Source organism: Anser cygnoides, chromosome 35 (assembly GCF_040182565.1).
Source record: "Anser cygnoides isolate HZ-2024a breed goose chromosome 35, Taihu_goose_T2T_genome, whole genome shotgun sequence".
Classification (NCBI taxonomy): Eukaryota; Metazoa; Chordata; class Aves; order Anseriformes; family Anatidae; genus Anser; species Anser cygnoides.
Window position 1 is genome coordinate 356,311 of NC_089907.1, and position 26,870 is coordinate 383,180.

A 26,870-nucleotide genomic window follows, 5' to 3' on the forward strand; every position below is an offset into this window, starting at 1 on the left:
ATGCAGTGCAGTGACTCCAGAGAGTGCACTGGCACCACTGGGGATGCACTGCAGTGAGTCCAGAGAGTGCACTGGCACCACTGGGGATGAACTGCAGTGAGTCCAGAGACTGCACTGGCACCACTGGGGATGCAGTGCAGTGAGCCCAGAGAGTGCACTGGCACCTTGGGGATGCACTGCAGTGACTCCAGAGAGTTACATGGCACCACTGGGGATGCAGTGCAGTGAGTCCAGAGAGTGCACTGGCACCACGGGGAATGCACTGCAGTGAGTCCAGAGAGTGCACTGGCACCACTGGGGATGCAGTTCAGTGAGTCCTGAGAGGGCACGGGCACCACTGGTGATGCAGTGCAGTGAGTCCAGAGAGTGCACTGGCACCACTGGGGATGCAGTACAGTGAGTCCACAGAGTGCACTGGCACCACTGGGGATGCACTGCAGTGACTCCAGAGAGTGCACTGGCACTACTGGTAATGCAGTGCAGTGAGTCCAGAGAGTGCACTGGCACCACTGGGGATGCAGTGCAGTGAGTCCAGAGAGTGCACTGGCACCACTGGGGGATGCAGTACAGTGAGTCCAGAGAGTACACTGGCACCACTGGTGATGCACTGCAGTGAGTCCAGAGAGTGCACTGGCACCACTGGGGTGCACTGCTGTGAGTCCAGAGAGTAGACTGGCACCACTGGGGATGCAGTGCAGTGAGTCCAGAGAGTGCATTGGCACCACTGGGGATGCACTGCAGTGAGTCCAGAGAGTGCACTGGCACCACTGGGGATGCACCCCGGTGAGTCCAGAGAGTGCACTGGCACCACTGGGGATGAAGTGCAGTGAGTCCAGAGAGTGCACTGGCACCACTGGGGATGCAATGCAGTGAGTCCAGAGAGTGCATAAGCACCTTGGGGATGCAGTGCAGTGAGTCCAGAGAGTGCACTGGCACCACTGGGGATGCAGTGCAGTGAGTCCACAGAGTGCACTGGCACCACTGGGGATGCAGTGCAGTGATTCCAGAGAGTGCACTGGCACCTTGGGGATGCAGTGCAGTGAGTCCAGAGAGTGCATTGGCACCCCTGGGAATGCACTGCAGTGATTCCAGAGAGTGCTCTGGCACCACTGGGGATGCACTGCAGTGAGTCCAGAGAGTGCACTGGCACCACTGGGGATGCAGTGCAGTGAGTCCAGAGAGTGCACTGGCACCACTGGGGATGCAGTGCAGTGAGTCCACAGAGTGCACTGGCACCACTGGGGATGCAGTGCAGTGAGTCCGGAGAGTGCACTGGCACGTTAGGGATGCAGTGCAGTGAGTCCAGAGAGTGCATTGGCCCCACTGGGGATGCAGTGCAGTGAGTCCAGAGAGGGCACTGGCACCACTGGGGATGCACCCCGGTGAGTCCAGAGAGTGCACTGGCACCACTGGGGATGCAGTGCAGTGAGTCTAGAGAGTGCACTGGCACCACTGGGGATGCAGTGCAGTGAGTCCAGAGAGTGCACTGGCACCACTGGGGATGCAGTGCAGTGAGTCCAGAGAGTGCACTGGCACCACTGGGTCTGCAGCGCAGTGACTGCAGAGGGTGCACTGGCACCACTGGGGATGCAGTGCAGTGACTCCAGAGAGTGCCCTGGCACCACTGTGGATGCACTGCAGTGAGTCCAGAGAGTGCACTGGCACCACTGGGGATGCACTGCAGTGAGTCCAGAGAGTGCACTGGCACCACTGGGGATGCACTGCAGTGAGTCCAGAGAGTGCACTGGCACCACTGGGGATGCAGTGCAGTGACTCCAGAGAGTTCACTGGCACCACTGGTGATGCACAGCAGTGAGTCCAGTGAGTGCACTGGCACCACTGGGGATGAACTGCAGTGAGTCCAGAGAGTGCACTGGCACCACAGGGGATGCACTGCAGTGAGTCCAGAGAGTGCACTGGCAACACTGGGGATGCAGTACAGTGAGTCCAGAGAGTGCACTGGCACCACTGGAGATGCACTGCAGTGACTCCAGAGAGTTACATGGCACCACTGGGGATGCAGTGCAGTGAGTCCAGAGAGTGCACTGGCACCACGGGGGATGCAGTGCAGTGAGTCCAGAGACTGCACTGGCACCACTGGGGATGCAGTGCAGTGAGTCAAGAGAGGGCACGGGCACCACTGGTGATGCAGTGCAGTGAGTCCAGAGAGTGCACTGGCACCACTGGGGATGCAGTACAGTGAGTCCACAGAGTGCACTGGCACCACTGGGGATGCACTGCAGTGACTCCAGAGAGTGCACTGGCAGTACTGGTAATGCAGTGCAGTGAGTCCAGAGAGTGCACTGGCACCACTGGGGATGCAGTGCAGTGAGTCCAGAGAGTGCACTGGCACCACTGGGGATGCACTGCAGTGAGTCCAGAGAGTGCACTGGCACCACTGGGGATGCACTGCAGTGAGTCCAGAGAGTGCACTGGCACCACTGGGGATGCAGTGCAGTGAGTCCACAGAGTGCACTGGCACCACTGGCGATGCAGTGCAGTGAGTCCAGAGAGTGCACTGGCACCACTGGGAATGCACTGCAGTGAGTCCAGAGAGAGCACTAACACCACTGGAAATGCACTGCAGTGAGTCCAGAGAGTGCACTGGCACCAATGGAGATGCACTGCAGTGAGTCCAGAGATTGCACTGGCACCACTGGGGATGCAGTGCAGTGAGTCCGGAGAGTGCACTGGCACCACTGAGGATGCAGTTCATTGAGTCCAGAGCGTGCACTGTCACCACTGGTGATGCACTGCAGTGAGTCCAGAGCGTGCACTGGCACCACTGGTGATGCACTGCAGTGAGTCCAGAGAGTGCACTGGCACCACTGGGGATGCAGTGCAGTGAGTCCAGAGACTGCACTGGCACCTTGGGGATGCAGTGCAGTGAGTCCAGAGAGTGCACTGGCACCACAGGGGATGCACTGCAGTGAGTCCAGAGAGTGCACTGGCACCACTGGGGATGCAGTGCAGTGAGTCCAGAGAGTGCACTGGCACCACTGGGGATGCAGCGCAGTGACTGCAGAGGGTGCACTGGCACCACTGGGGATGCAGTGCAGTGACTCCAGAGAGTGCACGGGCACCACTGGGGATGCACTGCAGTGACTCTAGAGAGTGCACTGGCACCACTGGGGATGCACTGCAGTGAGTCCAGAGAGGGCACTGGCACCATTGGGGATGCAGTGCAGTGAGTCCAGAGAGTGCACTGGCACCACTGGGGATGCACTGCAGTGACTCCAGAGAGTGCGCTGTCACCACTGGGGATGCACTGCAGTGAGTCCAGAGAGTGCACTGGCACCACTGGGGATGCAGTGCAGTGAGTCCGGAGAGTGCACTGGCACGTTAGGGATGCAGTGCAGTGAGTCCAGAGAGTGCATTGGCCCCACTGGGGATGCACTGCAGTGAGTCCAGAGAGGGCACTGGCACCACTGGGGATGCACTGCAGTGACTCCAGAGAGTTACATGGCACCACTGGGGATGCAGTGCAGTGAGTCCAGAGAGTGCACTGGCACCACGGGGGATGCAGTGCAGTGAGTCCAGAGAGTGCACTGGCACCACTGGGGATGCAGTGCAGTGAGTCAAGAGAGGGCACGGGCACCACTGGTGATGCAGTGCAGTGAGTCCAGAGAGTGCACTGGCACCACTGGGGATGCAGTACAGTGAGTCCACAGAGTGCACTGGCACCACTGGGGATGCACTGCAGTGACTCCAGAGAGTGCACTGGCAGTACTGGTAATGCAGTGCAGTGAGTCCAGAGAGTGCACTGGCACCACTGGGGATGCAGTGCAGTGAGTCCAGAGAGTGCACTGGCACCACTGGGGATGCAGTACAGTGAGTCCAGAGAGTGCACTGGCACCACTGGAGATGCACTGCAGTGACTCCAGAGAGTTACATGGCACCACTGGGGATGCAGTGCAGTGAGTCCAGAGAGTGCACTGGCACCACGGGGGATGCAGTGCAGTGAGTCCAGAGACTGCACTGGCACCACTGGGGATGCACTGCAGTGAGTCCAGAGAGTGCACTGGCACCAATGGAGATGCACTGCAGTGAGTCCAGAGATTGCACTGGCACCACTGGGGATGCACTGCAGTGAGTCTGGAGAGTGCACTGGCACCACTGAGGATGCAGTTCATTGAGTCCAGAGCGTGCACTGTCACCACTGGTGATGCACTGCAGTGAGTCCAGAGCGTGCACTGGCACCACTGGTGATGCACTGCAGTGAGTCCAGAGCGTGCACTGTCACCACTGGTGATGCACTGCAGTGAGTCCACAGCGTGCACTGGCACCACTGGTGATGCACTGCAGTGAGTCCAGAGACTACACTGGCACCTTGCGGATGCAGTGCAGTGAGTCCAGAGAGTGCACTGGCACCACAGGGGATGTGCTGCAGTGAGTCCAGAGAGTGCACTGGCACCACTGGGGATGCAGTGCAGTGAGTCCAGAGAGTGCACTGGCACCACTGGGTCTGCAGCGCAGTGACTGCAGAGGGTGCACTGGCACCACTGGGGATGCAGTGCAGTGACTCCAGAGAGTGCACGGGCACCACTGGGGATGCACTGCAGTGACTCTAGAGAGTGCACTGGCACCACTGGGGATGCACTGCAGTGAGTCCAGAGAGTGCACTGGCACCATTGGGGATGCAGTGCAGTGAGTCCAGAGAGTGCACTGGCACCACTGGGGATGCACTGCAGTGACTCCAGAGAGTGCACTGTCACCACTGGGGATGCACTGCAGTGAGTCCGGAGAGTGCACTGGCACGTTAGGGATGCAGTGCAGTGAGTCCAGAGAGTGCATTGGCCTCACTGGGGATGCACTGCAGTGAGTCCAGAGAGGGCACTGGCACCACTGGGGATGCAGTGCAGTGAGTCCAGAGAGTGCACTGGCAGCACTGGGGATGCAGTGCAGTGAGTCCAGAGAGTGCACTGGCACCACTGGGGATGCAGTGCAGTGAGTCCAGAGAGTGCACTGGCACCACTGGGGATGCAGTGCAGTGAGTCCAGAGAGGGCACTGGCACCACAGGGGATGCACTGCAGTGAGTCCAGAGAGTGCACTGGCACCACTGGGGATGCAGTGCAGTGAGTCCAGAGAGTGCACTGGCACCACTGGGTCTGCAGCGCAGTGACTGCAGAGGGTGCACTGGCACCACTGTGGATGCAGTGCAGGGACTCCAGAGAGTGCCCTGGCACCACTGGGGATGCACTGCAGTGAGTCCAGAGAGTGCACTGGCACCACTGGGGATGCACTGCAGTGAGTCCAGAGAGTGCACTGGCACCACAGGGGATGCAGTGCAGTGAGTCCAGAGAGTGCACTGGCACCACTGGGGATGCACAGCAGTGAGTCCAGTGAGTGCACTGGCACCACTGGGGATGAACTGCAGTGAGTCCAGAGAGTGCACTGGCACCACAGGGGATGCACTGCAGTGAGTCCAGAGAGTGCACTGGCACCACTGGGGATGCAGTACAGTGAGTCTACAGAGTGCACTGGCACCACTGCGGATGCACTGCAGTGACTCCAGAGAGTTACATGGCACCACTGGGGATGCAGTGCAGTGAGTCCAGAGAGTGCACTGGCACCACGGGGAATGCACTGCAGTGAGTCCACAGAGTGCACTGGCACCACTGGGGATGCAGTGCAGTGAGTCCAGAGAGGGCACGGGCACCACTGGTGATGCAGTGCAGTGAGTCCAGAGAGTGCACTGGCACCACTGGGGATGCAGTGCAGTGACTCCAGAGAGTTCACTGGCACCACTGGTGATGCACAGCAGTGAGTCCAGTGAGTGCACTGGCACCACTGGGGATGAACTGCAGTGAGTCCAGAGAGTGCACTGGCACCACAGGGGATGCACTGCAGTGAGTCCAGAGAGTGCACTGGCAACACTGGGGATGCAGTACAGTGAGTCCAGAGAGTGCACTGGCACCACTGGAGATGCACTGCAGTGACTCCAGAGAGTTACATGGCACCACTGGGGATGCAGTGCAGTGAGTCCAGAGAGTGCACTGGCACCACGGGGGATGCAGTGCAGTGAGTCCAGAGACTGCACTGGCACCACTGGGGATGCAGTGCAGTGAGTCAAGAGAGGGCACGGGCACCACTGGTGATGCAGTGCAGTGAGTCCAGAGAGTGCACTGGCACCACTGGGGATGCAGTACAGTGAGTCCACAGAGTGCACTGGCACCACTGGGGATGCACTGCAGTGACTCCAGAGAGTGCACTGGCAGTACTGGTAATGCAGTGCAGTGAGTCCAGAGAGTGCACTGGCACCACTGGGGATGCAGTGCAGTGAGTCCAGAGAGTGCACTGGCACCACTGGGGATGCACTGCAGTGAGTCCAGAGAGTGCACTGGCACCACTGGGGATGCACTGCAGTGAGTCCAGAGAGTGCACTGGCACCACTGGGGATGCAGTGCAGTGAGTCCACAGAGTGCACTGGCACCACTGGCGATGCAGTGCAGTGAGTCCAGAGAGTGCACTGGCACCACTGGGAATGCACTGCAGTGAGTCCAGAGAGAGCACTAACACCACTGGAAATGCACTGCAGTGAGTCCAGAGAGTGCACTGGCACCAATGGAGATGCACTGCAGTGAGTCCAGAGATTGCACTGGCACCACTGGGGATGCAGTGCAGTGAGTCCGGAGAGTGCACTGGCACCACTGAGGATGCAGTTCATTGAGTCCAGAGCGTGCACTGTCACCACTGGTGATGCACTGCAGTGAGTCCAGAGCGTGCACTGGCACCACTGGTGATGCACTGCAGTGAGTCCAGAGAGTGCACTGGCACCACTGGGGATGCAGTGCAGTGAGTCCAGAGACTGCACTGGCACCTTGGGGATGCAGTGCAGTGAGTCCAGAGAGTGCACTGGCACCACAGGGGATGCACTGCAGTGAGTCCAGAGAGTGCACTGGCACCACTGGGGATGCAGTGCAGTGAGTCCAGAGAGTACACTGGCACCACTGGGGATGCAGCGCAGTGACTGCAGAGGGTGCACTGGCACCACTGGGGATGCAGTGCAGTGACTCCAGAGAGTGCACGGGCACCACTGGGGATGCACTGCAGTGACTCTAGAGAGTGCACTGGCACCACTGGGGATGCACTGCAGTGAGTCCAGAGAGGGCACTGGCACCATTGGGGATGCAGTGCAGTGAGTCCAGAGAGTGCACTGGCACCACTGGGGATGCACTGTAGTGACTCCAGAGAGTGCGCTGTCACCACTGGGGATGCACTGCAGTGAGTCCAGAGAGTGCACTGGCACCACTGGGGATGCAGTGCAGTGAGTCCGGAGAGTGCACTGGCACGTTAGGGATGCAGTGCAGTGAGTCCAGAGAGTGCATTGGCCCCACTGGGGATGCACTGCAGTGAGTCCAGAGAGGGCACTGGCACCACTGGGGATGCACTGCAGTGACTCCAGAGAGTTACATGGCACCACTGGGGATGCAGTGCAGTGAGTCCAGAGAGTGCACTGGCACCACGGGGGATGCAGTGCAGTGAGTCCAGAGAGTGCACTGGCACCACTGGGGATGCAGTGCAGTGAGTCAAGAGAGGGCACGGGCACCACTGGTGATGCAGTGCAGTGAGTCCAGAGAGTGCACTGGCACCACTGGGGATGCAGTACAGTGAGTCCACAGAGTGCACTGGCACCACTGGGGATGCACTGCAGTGACTCCAGAGAGTGCACTGGCAGTACTGGTAATGCAGTGCAGTGAGTCCAGAGAGTGCACTGGCACCACTGGGGATGCAGTGCAGTGAGTCCAGAGAGTGCACTGGCACCACTGGGGATGCAGTACAGTGAGTCCAGAGAGTGCACTGGCACCACTGGAGATGCACTGCAGTGACTCCAGAGAGTTACATGGCACCACTGGGGATGCAGTGCAGTGAGTCCAGAGAGTGCACTGGCACCACGGGGGATGCAGTGCAGTGAGTCCAGAGACTGCACTGGCACCACTGGGGATGCACTGCAGTGAGTCCAGAGAGTGCACTGGCACCTTGGGGATGCAGTGCAGTGAGTCCAGAGAGTGCACTGGCACCACTGGGGATGCACTGCAGTGAGTCCAGAGAGTGCACTGGCACCACTGGGGATGCACTGCAGTGAGTCCAGAGAGGGCACTGGCACCAATGGGGTGCACTGCGGTGAGTCCAGAGAGTGCACTGGCACCACTGGGGATGCAGCGCAGTGACTACAGAGAGTGCACTGTCACCACAGGGGATGCACTGCAGTGAGTCCAGAGAGTGCACTGGCACCACTGGTGATGCACTGCAGTGAGTCCAGAGAGTGCACTGGCACCATTGGGGATGCAGTGCAGTGACTCTAGAGAGTGCACTGGCACCTTGGGGATGCACTGCAGTGAGTCCAGAGAGTGCACTGGCACCATTGGGGATGCAGTGCAGTGACTCTAGAGAGTGCACTGGCTCCACTGGCGATGCACTGCAGTGAGTCCAGAGAGTGCACTGGCACCACTGGGGATGCAGCGCAGTGATTCCAGAGAGTGCACTGGCACCACTGGGGATGCAGTGCAGTGATTCCAGAGAGTGCACTGGCACCACTGGGGATGCAGTGCAGTGAGTCCTGAGACTGCGCTGGCACCTTGGGGATGCACTGCAGTGAGTCCAGAGAGTCAACTGGCACCACTGGGGATGCACTGCAGTGAGTCCATAGAGTGCACTGGCACCACTGGGGATGCACTGCAGTGATTCCAGAGAGTGCACTGGCACCACTGGGGATGCAGTGCAGTGACTCCAGAGAGTGCACTGGCACCACTGGGGATGCACTGCAGTGAGTCCAGAGAGTGCACTGGCACCACTGGGGATGAACTGCAGTGAGTCCAGAGACTGCACTGGCACCACTGGGGATGCAGTGCAGTGAGCCCAGAGAGTGCACTGGCACCTTGGGGATGCACTGCAGTGACTCCAGAGAGTTACATGGCACCACTGGGGATGCAGTGCAGTGAGTCCAGAGAGTGCACTGGCACCACGGGGAATGCACTGCAGTGAGTCCAGAGAGTGCACTGGCACCACTGGGGATGCAGTTCAGTGAGTCCTGAGAGGGCACGGGCACCACTGGTGATGCAGTGCAGTGAGTCCAGAGAGTGCACTGGCACCACTGGGGATGCAGTACAGTGAGTCCACAGAGTGCACTGGCACCACTGGGGATGCACTGCAGTGACTCCAGAGAGTGCACTGGCACTACTGGTAATGCAGTGCAGTGAGTCCAGAGAGTGCACTGGCACCACTGGGGATGCAGTGCAGTGAGTCCAGAGACTGCACTGGCACCACTGGGGGATGCAGTACAGTGAGTCCAGAGAGTACACTGGCACCACTGGTGATGCACTGCAGTGAGTCCAGAGAGTGCACTGGCACCACTGGGGTGCACTGCTGTGAGTCCAGAGAGTAGACTGGCACCACTGGGGATGCAGTGCAGTGAGTCCAGAGAGTGCATTGGCACCACTGGGGATGCACTGCAGTGAGTCCAGAGAGTGCACTGGCACCACTGGGGATGCACCCCGGTGAGTCCAGAGAGTGCACTGGCACCACTGGGGATGAAGTGCAGTGAGTCCAGAGAGTGCACTGGCACCACTGGGGATGCAATGCAGTGAGTCCAGAGAGTGCATAAGCACCTTGGGGATGCAGTGCAGTGAGTCCAGAGAGTGCACTGGCACCACTGGGGATGCAGTGCAGTGAGTCCACAGAGTGCACTGGCACCTTGGGGATGCAGTGCAGTGAGTCCAGAGAGTGCATTGGCACCCCTGGGAATGCACTGCAGTGATTCCAGAGAGTGCTCTGGCACCACTGGGGATGCACTGCAGTGAGTCCAGAGAGTGCACTGGCACCACTGGGGATGCAGTGCAGTGAGTCCAGAGAGTGCACTGGCACCACTGGGGATGCAGTGCAGTGAGTCCACAGAGTGCACTGGCACCACTGGGGATGCAGTGCAGTGAGTCCGGAGAGTGCACTGGCACGTTAGGGATGCAGTGCAGTGAGTCCAGAGAGTGCATTGGCCCCACTGGGGATGCAGTGCAGTGAGTCCAGAGAGGGCACTGGCACCACTGGGGATGCACCCCGGTGAGTCCAGAGAGTGCACTGGCACCACTGGGGATGCAGTGCAGTGAGTCTAGAGAGTGCACTGGCACCACTGGGGATGCAGTGCAGTGAGTCCAGAGAGTGCACTGGCACCACTGGGGATGCAGTGCAGTGAGTCCAGAGAGTGCACTGGCACCACTGGGTCTGCAGCGCAGTGACTGCAGAGGGTGCACTGGCACCACTGGGGATGCAGTGCAGTGACTCCAGAGAGTGCCCTGGCACCACTGTGGATGCACTGCAGTGAGTCCAGAGAGTGCACTGGCACCACTGGGGATGCACTGCAGTGAGTCCAGAGAGTGCACTGGCACCACTGGGGATGCACTGCAGTGAGTCCAGAGAGTGCACTGGCACCACTGGGGATGCAGTGCAGTGACTCCAGAGAGTTCACTGGCACCACTGGTGATGCACAGCAGTGAGTCCAGTGAGTGCACTGGCACCACTGGGGATGAACTGCAGTGAGTCCAGAGAGTGCACTGGCACCACAGGGGATGCACTGCAGTGAGTCCAGAGAGTGCACTGGCAACACTGGGGATGCAGTACAGTGAGTCCAGAGAGTGCACTGGCACCACTGGAGATGCACTGCAGTGACTCCAGAGAGTTACATGGCACCACTGGGGATGCAGTGCAGTGAGTCCAGAGAGTGCACTGGCACCACGGGGGATGCAGTGCAGTGAGTCCAGAGACTGCACTGGCACCACTGGGGATGCAGTGCAGTGAGTCAAGAGAGGGCACGGGCACCACTGGTGATGCAGTGCAGTGAGTCCAGAGAGTGCACTGGCACCACTGGGGATGCAGTACAGTGAGTCCACAGAGTGCACTGGCACCACTGGGGATGCACTGCAGTGACTCCAGAGAGTGCACTGGCAGTACTGGTAATGCAGTGCAGTGAGTCCAGAGAGTGCACTGGCACCACTGGGGATGCAGTGCAGTGAGTCCAGAGAGTGCACTGGCACCACTGGGGATGCACTGCAGTGAGTCCAGAGAGTGCAATGGCACCACTGGGGATGCACTGCAGTGAGTCCAGAGAGTGCACTGGCACCACTGGGGATGCAGTGCAGTGAGTCCACAGAGTGCACTGGCACCACTGGCGATGCAGTGCAGTGAGTCCAGAGAGTGCACTGGCACCACTGGGAATGCACTGCAGTGAGTCCAGAGAGAGCACTAACACCACTGGAAATGCACTGCAGTGAGTCCAGAGAGTGCACTGGCACCAATGGAGATGCACTGCAGTGAGTCCAGAGATTGCACTGGCACCACTGGGGATGCAGTGCAGTGAGTCCGGAGAGTGCACTGGCACCACTGGGGATGCACTGCAGTGACTCCAGAGAGTGCACTGGCAGTACTGGTAATGCAGTGCAGTGAGTCCAGAGAGTGCACTGGCACCACTGGGGATGCAGTGCAGTGAGTCCAGAGCGTGCACTGTCACCACTGGTGATGCACTGCAGTGAGTCCAGAGCGTGCACTGGCACCACTGGTGATGCACTGCAGTGAGTCCAGAGAGTGCACTGGCACCACTGGGGATGCAGTGCAGTGAGTCCAGAGACTGCACTGGCACCTTGGGGATGCAGTGCAGTGAGTCCAGAGAGTGCACTGGCACCACAGGGGATGCACTGCAGTGAGTCCAGAGAGTGCACTGGCACCACTGGGGATGCAGTGCAGTGAGTCCAGAGAGTGCACTGGCACCACTGGGGATGCAGCGCAGTGACTGCAGAGGGTGCACTGGCACCACTGGGGATGCAGTGCAGTGACTCCAGAGAGTGCACGGGCACCACTGGGGATGCACTGCAGTGACTCTAGAGAGTGCACTGGCACCACTGGGGATGCACTGCAGTGAGTCCAGAGAGGGCACTGGCACCATTGGGGATGCAGTGCAGTGAGTCCAGAGAGTGCACTGGCACCACTGGGGATGCACTGCAGTGACTCCAGAGAGTGCGCTGTCACCACTGGGGATGCACTGCAGTGAGTCCAGAGAGTGCACTGGCACCACTGGGGATGCAGTGCAGTGAGTCCGGAGAGTGCACTGGCACGTTAGGGATGCAGTGCAGTGAGTCCAGAGAGTGCATTGGCCCCACTGGGGATGCACTGCAGTGAGTCCAGAGAGGGCACTGGCACCACTGGGGATGCACTGCAGTGACTCCAGAGAGTTACATGGCACCACTGGGGATGCAGTGCAGTGAGTCCAGAGAGTGCACTGGCACCACGGGGGATGCAGTGCAGTGAGTCCAGAGAGTGCACTGGCACCACTGGGGATGCAGTGCAGTGAGTCAAGAGAGGGCACGGGCACCACTGGTGATGCAGTGCAGTGAGTCCAGAGAGTGCACTGGCACCACTGGGGATGCAGTACAGTGAGTCCACAGAGTGCACTGGCACCACTGGGGATGCACTGCAGTGACTCCAGAGAGTGCACTGGCAGTACTGGTAATGCAGTGCAGTGAGTCCAGAGAGTGCACTGGCACCACTGGGGATGCAGTGCAGTGAGTCCAGAGAGTGCACTGGCACCACTGGGGATGCAGTACAGTGAGTCCAGAGAGTGCACTGGCACCACTGGAGATGCACTGCAGTGACTCCAGAGAGTTACATGGCACCACTGGGGATGCAGTGCAGTGAGTCCAGAGAGTGCACTGGCACCACGGGGGATGCAGTGCAGTGAGTCCAGAGACTGCACTGGCACCACTGGGGATGCACTGCAGTGAGTCCAGAGAGTGCACTGGCACCAATGGAGATGCACTGCAGTGAGTCCAGAGATTGCACTGGCACCACTGGGGATGCACTGCAGTGAGTCTGGAGAGTGCACTGGCACCACTGAGGATGCAGTTCATTGAGTCCAGAGCGTGCACTGTCACCACTGGTGATGCACTGCAGTGAGTCCAGAGCGTGCACTGGCACCACTGGTGATGCACTGCAGTGAGTCCAGAGCGTGCACTGTCACCACTGGTGATGCACTGCAGTGAGTCCACAGCGTGCACTGGCACCACTGGTGATGCACTGCAGTGAGTCCAGAGACTACACTGGCACCTTGCGGATGCAGTGCAGTGAGTCCAGAGAGTGCACTGGCACCACAGGGGATGTGCTGCAGTGAGTCCAGAGAGTGCACTGGCACCACTGGGGATGCAGTGCAGTGAGTCCAGAGAGTGCACTGGCACCACTGGGTCTGCAGCGCAGTGACTGCAGAGGGTGCACTGGCACCACTGGGGATGCAGTGCAGTGAGTCCAGAGAGTGCACGGGCACCACTGGGGATGCACTGCAGTGACTCTAGAGAGTGCACTGGCACCACTGGGGATGCACTGCAGTGAGTCCAGAGAGTGCACTGGCACCATTGGGGATGCAGTGCAGTGAGTCCAGAGAGTGCACTGGCACCACTGGGGATGCACTGCAGTGACTCCAGAGAGTGCACTGTCACCACTGGGGATGCACTGCAGTGAGTCCGGAGAGTGCACTGGCACGTTAGGGATGCAGTGCAGTGAGTCCAGAGAGTGCATTGGCCTCACTGGGGATGCACTGCAGTGAGTCCAGAGAGGGCACTGGCACCACTGGGGATGCAGTGCAGTGAGTCCAGAGAGTGCACTGGCAGCACTGGGGATGCAGTGCAGTGAGTCCAGAGAGTGCACTGGCACCACTGGGGATGCAGTGCAGTGAGTCCAGAGAGTGCACTGGCACCACTGGGGATGCAGTGCAGTGAGTCCAGAGAGGGCACTGGCACCACAGGGGATGCACTGCAGTGAGTCCAGAGAGTGCACTGGCACCACTGGGGATGCAGTGCAGTGAGTCCAGAGAGTGCACTGGCACCACTGGGTCTGCAGCGCAGTGACTGCAGAGGGTGCACTGGCACCACTGTGGATGCAGTGCAGGGACTCCAGAGAGTGCCCTGGCACCACTGGGGATGCACTGCAGTGAGTCCAGAGAGTGCACTGGCACCACTGGGGATGCAGTGCAGTGAGTCCAGAGAGTGCACTGGCACCACTGGGGATGCAGTGCAGTGAGTCCAGAGAGTGCACTGGCACCACTGGGGATGCACTGCAGTGAGTCCAGAGAGTGCACTGGCACCACTGGGGATGCACTGCAGTGAGTCCAGAGAGTGCACTGGCACCACTGGGGATGCAGTGCAGTGAGTCCACAGAGTGCACTGGCACCACTGGCGATGCAGTGCAGTGAGTCCAGAGAGTGCACTGGCACCACTGGGAATGCACTGCAGTGAGTCCAGAGAGAGCACTAACACCACTGGAAATGCACTGCAGTGAGTCCAGAGATTGCACTGGCACCACTGGGGATGCAGTGCAGTGAGTCCGGAGAGTGCACTGGCACCACTGAGGATGCAGTTCATTGAGTCCAGAGCGTGCACTGTCACCACTGGTGATGCACTGCAGTGAGTCCAGAGCGTGCACTGGCACCACTGGTGATGCACTGCAGTGAGTCCAGAGAGTGCACTGGCACCACTGGGGATGCAGTGCAGTGAGTCCAGAGAGTGCACTGGCACCTTGGGGATGCAGTGCAGTGAGTCCAGAGAGTGCACTGGCACCACAGGGGATGCACTGCAGTGAGTCCAGAGAGTGCACTGGCACCACTGGGGATGCAGTGCAGTGAGTCCAGAGAGTGCACTGGCACCACTGGGGATGCAGCGCAGTGACTGCAGAGGGTGCACTGGCACCACTGGGGATGCAGTGCAGTGACTCCAGAGAGTGCACGGGCACCACTGGGGATGCACTGCAGTGACTCTAGAGAGTGCACTGGCACCACTGGGGATGCACTGCAGTGAGTCCAGAGAGGGCACTGGCACCATTGGGGATGCAGTGCAGTGAGTCCAGAGAGTGCACTGGCACCACTGGGGATGCACTGCAGTGACTCCAGAGAGTGCGCTGTCACCACTGGGGATGCACTGCAGTGAGTCCAGAGAGTGCACTGGCACCACTGGGGATGCAGTGCAGTGAGTCCGGAGAGTGCACTGGCACGTTAGGGATGCAGTGCAGTGAGTCCAGAGAGTGCATTGGCCCCACTGGGGATGCACTGCAGTGAGTCCAGAGAGGGCACTGGCACCACTGGGGATGCACTGCAGTGACTCCAGAGAGTTACATGGCACCACTGGGGATGCAGTGCAGTGAGTCCAGAGAGTGCACTGGCACCACGGGGGATGCAGTGCAGTGAGTCCAGAGAGTGCACTGGCACCACTGGGGATGCAGTGCAGTGAGTCAAGAGAGGGCACGGGCACCACTGGTGATGCAGTGCAGTGAGTCCAGAGAGTGCACTGGCACCACTGGGGATGCAGTACAGTGAGTCCACAGAGTGCACTGGCACCACTGGGGATGCACTGCAGTGACTCCAGAGAGTGCACTGGCAGTACTGGTAATGCAGTGCAGTGAGTCCAGAGAGTGCACTGGCACCACTGGGGATGCAGTGCAGTGAGTCCAGAGAGTGCACTGGCACCACTGGGGATGCAGTACAGTGAGTCCAGAGAGTGCACTGGCACCACTGGAGATGCACTGCAGTGACTCCAGAGAGTTACATGGCACCACTGGGGATGCAGTGCAGTGAGTCCAGAGAGTGCACTGGCACCACGGGGGATGCAGTGCAGTGAGTCCAGAGACTGCACTGGCACCACTGGGGATGCACTGCAGTGAGTCCAGAGAGTGCACTGGCACCAATGGAGATGCACTGCAGTGAGTCCAGAGATTGCACTGGCACCACTGGGGATGCACTGCAGTGAGTCTGGAGAGTGCACTGGCACCACTGAGGATGCAGTTCATTGAGTCCAGAGCGTGCACTGTCACCACTGGTGATGCACTGCAGTGAGTCCAGAGCGTGCACTGGCACCACTGGTGATGCACTGCAGTGAGTCCAGAGCGTGCACTGTCACCACTGGTGATGCACTGCAGTGAGTCCACAGCGTGCACTGGCACCACTGGTGATGCACTGCAGTGAGTCCAGAGACTACACTGGCACCTTGCGGATGCAGTGCAGTGAGTCCAGAGAGTGCACTGGCACCACAGGGGATGTGCTGCAGTGAGTCCAGAGAGTGCACTGGCACCACTGGGGATGCAGTGCAGTGAGTCCAGAGAGTGCACTGGCACCACTGGGTCTGCAGCGCAGTGACTGCAGAGGGTGCACTGGCACCACTGGGGATGCAGTGCAGTGACTCCAGAGAGTGCACGGGCACCACTGGGGATGCACTGCAGTGACTCTAGAGAGTGCACTGGCACCACTGGGGATGCACTGCAGTGAGTCCAGAGAGTGCACTGGCACCATTGGGGATGCAGTGCAGTGAGTCCAGAGAGTGCACTGGCACCACTGGGGATGCACTGCAGTGACTCCAGAGAGTGCACTGTCACCACTGGGGATGCACTGCAGTGAGTCCGGAGAGTGCACTGGCACGTTAGGGATGCAGTGCAGAGAGTCCAGAGAGTGCATTGGCCTCACTGGGGATGCACTGCAGTGAGTCCAGAGAGGGCACTGGCACCACTGGGGATGCAGTGCAGTGAGTCCAGAGAGTGCACTGGCAGCACTGGGGATGCAGTGCAGTGAGTCCAGAGAGTGCACTGGCACCACTGGGGATGCAGTGCAGTGAGTCCAGAGAGTGCACTGGCACCACTGGGGATGCAGTGCAGTGAGTCCAGAGAGGGCACTGGCACCACAGGGGATGCACTGCAGTGAGTCCAGAGAGTGCACTGGCACCACTGGGGATGCAGTGCAGTGAGTCCAGAGAGTGCACTGGCACCACTGGGTCTGCAGCGCAGTGACTGCAGAGGGTGCACTGGCACCACTGTGGATGCAGTGCAGGGACTCCAGAGAGTGCCCTGGCACCACTGGGGATGCACTGCAGTGAGTCCAGAGAGTGCACTGGCACCACTGGGGATGCACTGCAGTGAGTCCAGAGAGTGCACTGGCACCACAGGGGATGCAGTGCAGTGAGTCCAGAGAGTGCACTGGCACCACTGGGGATGCACAGCAGTGAGTCCAGTGAGTGCACTGGCACCACTGGGGATGAACTGCAGTGAGTCCAGAGAGTGCACTGGCACCACAGGGGATGCACTGCAGTGAGTCCAGAGAGTGCACTGGCACCACTGGGGATGCAGTACAGTGAGTCTACAGAGTGCACTGGCACCACTGCGGATGCACTGCAGTGACTCCAGAGAGTTACATGGCACCACTGGGGATGCAGTGCAGTGAGTCCAGAGAGTGCACTGGCACCACGGGGAATGCACTGCAGTGAGTCCACAGAGTGCACTGGCACCACTGGGGATGCAGTGCAGTGAGTCCAGAGAGGGCACGGGCACCACTGGTGATGCAGTGCAGTGAGTCCAGAGAGTGCACTGGCACCACTGGGGATGCAGTGCAGTGACTCCAGAGAGTTCACTGGCACCACTGGTGATGCACAGCAGTGAGTCCAGTGAGTGCACTGGTACCACTGGGGATGAACTGCAGTGAGTCCAGAGAGTGCACTGGCACCACAGGGGATGCACTGCAGTGAGTCCAGAGAGTGCATTGGCACCACTGGGGATGCACTGCAGTGAGTCCAGAGAGTGCACTGGCACCACTGGGGATGCACCCCGGTGAGTCCAGAGAGTGCACTGGCACCACTGGGGATGCAATGCAGTGAGTCCAGAGAGTGCACTAGCACCTTGGGGATGCAGTGCAGTGAGTCCAGACAGTGCACTGGCACCACTGGGGATGCAGTGCAGTGAGTCCACAGAGTGCACTGGCACCACTGGGGATGCAGTGCAGTGATTCCAGAGAGTGCACTGGCACCTTGGGGATGCAGTGCAGTGAGTCCAGAGAGTGCATTGGCACCACTGGGAATGCACTGCAGTGATTCCAGAGAGTGCTCTGGCACCACTGGGGATGCACTTCAGTCAGTCGAGAGAGTGCACTGGAACCACTGGGGATGCAGTGCAGTGAGTCCAGAGAGTGCACTGGCACCACTGGGGATGCAGTGCAGTGAGTCCAGAGAGTGCACTGGCACCACTGGGGATGCAGTGCAGTGAGTCCAGAGGGTGCACTGGCACCACTGGGGATGCAGTGCAGTGAGTCCAGAGAGTGCACTGGCACCACAGGGGATGCACTGCAGTGAGTCCAGAGAGTGCACTGGCACCACTGGGGATGCAGTGCAGTGAGTCCAGAGAGTGCACTGGCACCACTGGGTCTGCAGCGCAGTGACTGCAGAGGGTGCACTGGCACCACTGGGGATGCAGTGCAGTGACTCCAGAGAGTGCCCTGGCACCACAGGGGATGCACTGCAGTGAGTCCAGAGAGTGCACTGGCACCACTGGGGATGCACTGCAGTGAGTCCAGAGAGTGCACTGGCACCACTGGGGATGCAGTGCAGTGAGTCCAGAGAGTGCACTGGCACCACTGGGGATGCAGTGCAGTGAGTCCAGAGAGTGCACTGGCACCACTGGGGATGCACAGCAGTGAGTCCAGTGAGTGCACTGGCACCACAGGGGATGAACTGCAGTGAGTCCAGAGAGTGCACTGGCACCACAGGGGATGCACTGCAGTGAGTCCAGAGAGTGCACTGGCAACACTGGGGATGCAGTACAGTGAGTCCACAGAGTGCACTGGCACCACTGGAGATGCACTGCAGGGACTCCAGAGAGTTACATGGCACCACTGGGGATGCAGTGCAGTGAGTCCAGAGAGTGCACTGGCACCACGGGGAATGCACTGCAGTGAGTCCAGAGAGTGCACTGGCACCACTGGGGATGCAGTGCAGTGAGTAAAGAGAGGGCACGGGCACCACTGGTGATGCAGTGCAGTGAGTCCAGAGAGTGCACTGGCACCACTGGGGATGCAGTACAGTGAGTCCAGAGAGTGCACTGGCACCACTGGGGATGCACTGCAGTGACTCCAGAGAGTGCACTGGTACTACTGGTAATGCAGTGCAGTGAGTCCAGAGAGTGCAGTGGCACGTTAGGGATGCAGTGCAGTGAGTCCAGAGAGTGCACTGGCACCACTGGGGATGCAGTGCAGTGAGTCCAGAGAGTCAACTGGCACCACTGGGGATGCAGCGCAATGACTACAGAGAGTGCAGTGGCACCACTGGGGATGCAGTGCAGTGAGTCCAGAGAGTGCACTGGCAACACTGGGGATGCAGAACAGTGAGTCCACAGAGTGCACTGGCACCACTGCGGAATACTGCAGTGACTCCAGAGAGTTACATGGCACCACTGGGGATGCAGTGCAGTGAGTCCAGAGAGTGCACTGGCACCACGGGGAATGCAGTGCAGTGAGTCCACAGAGTGCACTGGCACCACTGGGGATGCAGTGCAGTGAGTCCAGAGAGGGCACGGGCACCACTGGTGATGCAGTGCAGTGAGTCCAGAGAGTGCACTGGCACCGCTGGGGATGCACTGCAGTGACTCCAGAGAGTGCACTGGCACTACTGGTAATGCAGTGCAGTGAGTCCAGAGAGTGCACTGGCACCACTGGGGATGCAGTGCAGTGAGTCCAGAGAGTGCACTGGCACCACTGGGGGATGCAGTACAGTGAGTCCAGAGAGTGCACTGGCACCACTGGGGATGCACTGCAGTGAGTCCAGAGAGTGCACTGGCACCACTGGGGTGCACTGCTGTGAGTCCAGAGAGTGGACTGGTACCACTGGGGATGCAGTGCAGTGAGTCCAGAGAGTGCACTGGCACCACTGGGGATGCACTGCAGTGAGTCCAGAGAGTGCACTGGCACCACTGGGGATGCACCCCGGTGAGTCCAGAGAGTGCACTGGCACCACTGGCGATGCAATGCAGTGAGTCCAGAGAGTGCACTAGCACCTTGGGGATGCAGTGCAGTGAGTCCAGACAGTGCACTGGCACCACTGGGGATGCAGTGCAGTGAGTCCACAGAGTGCACTGGCACCACTGGGGATGCAGTGCAGTGATTCCAGAGAGTGCACTGGCACCTTGGGGATGCAGTGCAGTGAGTCCAGAGAGTGCATTGGCACCACTGGGAATGCACTGCAGTGATTCCAGAGAGTGCTCTGGCACCACTGGGGATGCACTTCAGTGAGTCCAGAGAGTGCACTGGAACCACTGGGGATGCAGTGCAGTGAGTCCAGAGAGTGCACTCGCACCACTGGGGATGCAGTGCAGTGAGTCCAGAGAGTGCACTGGCACCACTGGGGATGCAGTGCAGTGATTCCAGAGAGTGCACTGGCACCACTGGGGATGCAGTGCAGTGAGTCCAGAGAGTGCACTGGCACCACAGGGGAAGCACTGCAGTGAGTCCAGAGAGTGCACTGGCACCACTGGGGATGCAGTGCAGTGAGTCCAGAGAGTGCACTGGCACCACTGGGTCTCCAGCGCAGTGACTGCAGAGGGTGCACTGGCACCACTGGGGATGCAGTGCAGTGACTCCAGAGAGTGCCCTGGCACCACAGGGGATGCACTGCAGTGAGTCCAGAGAGTGCACTGGCACCACTGGGAATGCACTGCAGTGAGTCCAGAGAGTGCACTGGCACCACTGGGGATGCAGTGCAGTGAGTCCAGAGAGTGCACTGGCACCACTGGGGATGCAGTGCAGTGAGTCCAGAGAGTGCACTGGCACCACTGGGGATGCACAGCAGTGAGTCCAGTGAGTGCACTGGCACCACAGGGGATGAACTGCAGTGAGTCCAGAGAGTGCACTGGCACCACAGGGGATGCACTGCAGTGAGTCCAGAGAGTGCACTGGCAACACTGGGGATGCAGTACAGTGAGTCCACAGAGTGCACTGGCACCACTGGAGATGCACTGCAGGGACTCCAGAGAGTTACATGGCACCACTGGGGATGCAGTGCAGTGAGTCCAGAGAGTGCACTGGCACCACGGGGAATGCACTGCAGTGAGTCCAGAGAGTGCACTGGCACCACTGGGGATGCAGTGCAGTGAGTAAAGAGAGGGCACGGGCACCACTGGTGATGCAGTGCAGTGAGTCCAGAGAGTGCACTGGCACCACTGGGGATGCAGTACAGTGAGTCCACAGAGTGCACTGGCACCACTGGGGATACACTGCAGTGACTCCAGAGAGTGCACTGGCACTACTGGTAATGCAGTGCAGTGAGTCCAGAGAGTACAGTGGCACGTTAGGGATGCAGTGCAGTGAGTCCAGAGAGTGCACTGGCACCACTGGGGATGCAGTGCAGTGAGTCCAGAGAGTGCACTGGCACCACTGGGGATGCAGCGCAATGACTACAGAGAGTGCAGTGGCACCACTGGGGATGCAGTGCAGTGAGTCCAGAGAGTGCACTGGCACCACTGGGGATGCAGTTCAGTGAGTCCAGAGAGTGCACTGGCACCTTGGGGATGCAGTGCAGTGAGTCCAGAGAGTACACTGGCACCACTGGGAATGCAGTGCAGTGAGTCCACAGAGTGCACTGGCACCACTGGGGATGCAGTGCAGTGAGTCCAGAGAGTGCACTGGCACCTTGGGGATGCAGTGCAGTGAGTCCAGAGAGTGCATTAGCACCACTGGGGATGCACTGCAGTGAGTCCAGAGAGTGCACTGGCACCACTGGCGATGCAGGGCAGTGAGTCCAGAGAGTGCACAGGCACCACCTGGGATGCACTGCAGTGAGTCCAGAGAATGCACTGGCACCACTGGGGATGCACTGCAGTGAGTCTAGAGAGTGCACTGGCACCACTGGGGATGCAGTGCTGTGATTCCAGAGAGTGCACTGGCACCTTGGAGATGCAGTGCAGTGAGTCCAGAGAGTGCATTGGCACCACTGGGGATGCAGTGCAGTGAGTCCAGAGAGTGCACTGGCACCACTGGTGATGCAGTGCAATGAGTCCAGAGAGTGAACTGGCGCCACTGGGGATGCAGTGCAGTGAGTCCAGAGAGTGCACTGGCACCACTGGGGATGCAGTGCAGTGAGTCCAGAGAGTGCACTGGCACCACTGGGGATGCAGCGCAATGACTACAGAGAGTGCAGTGGCACCACTGGGGATGCAGTGCAGTGAGTCCAGAGAGTGCACTGGCACCACTGGGGATGCACTGCAGTGAGTCCAGAGACTGCACTGGCACCACTGGGGATGCAGTGCAGTGATTCCAGAGAGTGCACTGGCACGTTAGGGATGCAGTGCCGTGAGTCCAGAGAGTGCACTGGCACCACTGGGGATGCAGTGCAGTGAGTCCAGAGAGTGCACTGTCACCACTGGGGATGCAGTGCAGTGACTCCAGAGAGTGCACTGGCACCACTGGGGATGCAGCGCAATGACTACAGAGAGTGCACTGGCACCACCTGGGATGCACTGCAGTGAGTCCAGAGAATGCACTGGCACCACTGGGGATGCACTGCAGTGAGTCCACAGAGTGCACTGGCACCACTGGGGATGCAGTGCAGTGATTCCAGAGAGTGCACTGGCACCTTGGAAATGCAGTGCAGTGAGTCCAGAGAGTGCATTGGCACCACTGGGGATGCACTGCAGTGAGTCCAGAGAGTGCACTGGCACCACTGGTGATGCAGTGCAGTGAGTCCAGAGAGTGCACTGGCACCACTGGGGATGCAGTGCAGTGAGTCCAGAGAGTGCAGTGGCACCTCTGGGGATGCAGTTCAGTGAGTCCAGAGAGTACACTGGCACCACTGGGGATGCAGCGCAATGACTCCAGAGAGTGCAGTGGCACCACTGGGGATGCAGTGCAGTGAGTCCAGAGAGTGCACTGGCACCACTGGGGGTGCAGTTCAGTGAGTCCAGAGAGTGCACTGGCACCACTGGGGATGCACTGCAATGACTACAGAGAGTGCATTGGCACCACTGGGGATGCACTGCAGTGAGTCCAGAGAGTGCACTGGCACCTCAGGGGACGCACTGCAGTGCGTGCAGAGAGTGCAATAGCACCAATGGGGATGCAGTGCAGTGAGTCCAGAGAGTGCACTGGCACCACTGGGGATGCAGAGCAGTGAGTACAGAGAGTGCACTGGCACCACTGGGGATGCACTTCAGTGAGTCCAGAGACTGCACTGGCACCACTGGGGATGCACTGCAGTGAGTCCAGAGAGTGCACTGGCACCACTGGGAATGCAGTGCAGTGAGTCCAGAGAGTGCACTGGCACCAATGGGGATGGAGTGCAGTGAGTCCAGAGAGTGCACTGGCACCAATGGGAATGCACTGCATTACATCCAGAGAGTGCACTGGCACCACTGGGGATGCACTGCAGTGAGTCCAGAGAGTGCACTGGCACCACTGGGGATGCACTTCAGTGAGTCCAGAGACTGCACGGGCACCACTGGGGATGCAGTGCAGTGAGTCCAGAGAGTGCACTTGCACCTTGGGGATGCAGTGCAGTGAGTCCAGAGAGTGCACTGGCACCACTGGGGTGCACTGCAGTGAGTCCAGAGAGTGCACTGGCACCACTGGGGATGCACGGCAGTGAGTCCAGAGATTGCAGTGGCACCACTGGGGATGCAGTGCAGTGAGTCCAGAGAGTGCACTGGCACCACTGGGGATGCACTGCAGTGAGTCCAGAGAGTGCACTGGCACCATGGGGATGCAGTGCAGTGAGTCCAGAGAGTGCATTGGCACCACTGGTGATGCACTGCAGTGAGTCCAGAGAATGCACTGGCACCACTGGTGATGCAGTGCAGTGAGTCCAGAGAGTGCACTGGCACCACTGGGGATGCAGTGCAGTGAGTCCAGAGAGTGCACTGGCACCACTGGGGATGCAGTGCAGTGAGTCCAGAGAGTGCACTGGCACCTTGGGGATGCAGTGCAGTGAGTCCAGAGAGAACACTGGCGCCACTGGGGATGCAGTGCAGTGAGTCCAGAGAGTGCACTGGCACCACTGGGGATGCAATGCAGTGAGTCCAGAGAGTGCAGTGGCAACACTGGGGATGCACTGCAGTGAGTCCAGAGAGTGCACTGTCAGCACTGGGGATGCAGTGCAGTAAGTCCAGAGAGTGCACTGGCACCACTGGCACCACTGCATCCCCAGTGGTGCCGGTGCACTCTCTGCACTCACTGCAGTGCATCCCCAGTGTTGCCAGTGCACTCCCTGGAATCACTGCAGTGCATCCCCAGTGGTGCCAGTACACTCTCTGAACTCACTGCACTGCATCCCCAGTGGTGCCAGTGCACTCTCTGGACTCACTGCAGTGCATCCCCAGTGGTGCCAGTGCAGTCTCTGGACTCACTGCAGTGAAGCTCCAGTGGTGCCAGTGCAGTCTCTGGACTCATTGAAGTGCATTCCCAGTGGTGCCAGTGCACTATCTGGACTCACTGCAGTGCATACCCAGTGGTGCCAGTGCAGTCTCTGGACTCATTACACTGCATCCTCAGTGGTGCCAGTGCACTCTCTGGACTCTCTGCACTGCATCCCCAGTGGTGCCAGTGCACTCTCTGGACTCACTGCACTGCATCCCCAGTTGTGCCAGTGCACTCTCTGGACTCACTGCTGGGCATCCCCAGTGGTGCCAGTGCACTCCCTGGACTCACTGCACTGCATCCCCTGTTGTGCCTGTGCAGTCTCTGGACTCACTGGAATGCATCCCCAGTGGTGCCAGTGCAGTCTCTGGACTCACTGCAGTGCATCCCCAGTGGTGCCAGTCCAGTCTCTGCACTCACTGCACTGCATCCCCAGTGGTGACAGTGCACTCTCTGCACTCACTGCACTGCATCCCCAGTGTTGCCAGTGCACTCTCTGGACTCACTGCAGTGCAGCCCCTGAGGTGCCAGTGCACTCTCTGGACTCACTGCAGTGCATCCCCAGTGATGCCAGTGCACTCTCTGGACTCACTGCAGTGCAGCTCCAGTGGTGCCAGTGCAGTCTCTGGACTCATTGCACTGCATCCCCAGTGGAGCCAGTGCACTATCTGGACTCACTGCAGTGCATCCCCAGTGGTGCCAGTGCACTCTCTGGACTCACTGCACTGCATCCGCAGTGGTGCCAGTGCACTCTCTGGTCTCACTGCAGTGCATCCCCAGTGGTGCCAGTGCACTCTCTGGACTCACTGCAGTGCATCCCCAGTGTTGCCAGTGCACTCCCTGGACTCACTGCACTGCATCCCCAGTGGTGCCAGTACACTCTCTGAACTCACTGCACTGCATCCCCAGTGGTGCCAGTGCAGTCTCTGGACTCACTGCAGTGCATCCCCAGTGGTGCCAGTGCAGTCTCTGGACTCACTGCAGTGAGGCTCCAGTGGTGCCAGTGCAGTCTCTGGACTCATTGAAGTGCATTCCCAGTGGTGCCAGTGCACTATCTGGACTCACTGCAGTGCATACCCAGTGGTGCCAGTGCAGTCTCTGGACTCATTGCACTGCACCCTCAGTGGTGCCAGTGCACTCTCTGGACTCTCTGCACTGCATCCCCAGTGGTGCCAGTGCACTCTCTGGACTCACTGCACTGCATCCCCAGTTGTGCCAGTGCACTCTCTGGACTCACTGCTGGGCATCCCCAGTGGTGCCAGTGCACTCCCTGGACTCACTGCACTGCATCCCCTGTTGTGCCTGTGCAGTCTCTGGACTCACTGGAATGCATCCCCAGTGGTGCCAGTGCAGTCTCTGGACTCACTGCAGTGCATCCCCAGTGGTGCCAGTCCAGTCTCTGCACTCACTGCACTGCATCCCCATGGTGACAGTGCACTCTCTGCACTCACTGCACTGCATCCCCAGTGTTGCCAGTGCACTCTCTGGACTCACTGCAGTGCAGCCCCTGAGGTGCCAGTGCACTCTCTGGACTCACTGCAGTGCATCCCCAGTGATGCCAGTGCACTCTCTGGACTCACTGCAGTGCAGCTCCAGTGGTGCCAGTGCAGTCTCTGGACTCATTGCACTGCATCCCCAGTGGAGCCAGTGCACTATCTGGACTCACTGCAGTGCATCCCCAGTGGTGCCAGTGCACTATCTGGACTCACTGCAGTGCATCCCCAGTGGTGCCAGTGCACTCTCTGGTCTCACTGCAGTGCATCCCCAGTGGTGCCAGTGCACTCTCTGGACTCACTGCACTGCATCCCCAGTGGTGCCAGTGCACTCTCTGGACTCACTGCACTGCATCCCCAGTGGTGCCAGTGCACTCTCTGGGCTCACTGCAGTGCATCGCCACTGGAGCCAGTGCACTCTCTGGAGTCACTGCACTGCATCCCCAATGGTACCAGTGCACTCTCTGGACTCACTGCAGTGCATCCCCAAGGTGCCAGTGCACTCTCTGTAGGCAATGCACTGCATCCCCAGTGTTGCCAGTGCACTCTCTGGACTCACTGCAGTGCATCCCCAGTGGTGCCAGTGCACTCTCTGGACTCACTGCAGTGCATCCCCAGTGGTGCCAGTGCACTCTCTGGACTCACTGCAGTGCATCACCAGTGGTGCCAGTGCACTCTCTGGACTCAATGAACTGCATCCTCTGTGGTGCCAGTGCACTCTCCGGACTCACTGCACTGCATCCCAAGTGCTGCCAGTGCAATCTCTGGAATCACTGCAGTGCATCTCCATTGGTGCCAGTGCACTCTCTGGACTCACTGCAGTGCATCCCCAGTGGTGCCAGTGCACTCTCTGCACTCACTGCAGTGCATTCCCAGTGGTGCCAGTGCACTCTCTGGACTCACTGCAGTGCATCCCCAGTGGTGCCAGTGCACTCTCTGGACTCACTGCACTGCATCCCCAGTGGTGCCAGTGCACTCGCTGGACTCACTGAACTGCATCACCAGTGGTGCCAGTGCACTCTCTGGACTCACTGCACTGCATCCCCAAGGTGCCAGTGCACTCTCTGGAATCACTGCACTGCATCCCCAGTGGTGCCAGTGCACTCTCTGGACTCACTGAACTGCATCCCCAGTGGTGCCAGTTGACTCTCTGGACTCACTGCAGTGCATCCCCAGTCGTGCCAGTGCACTCTCTGGACTC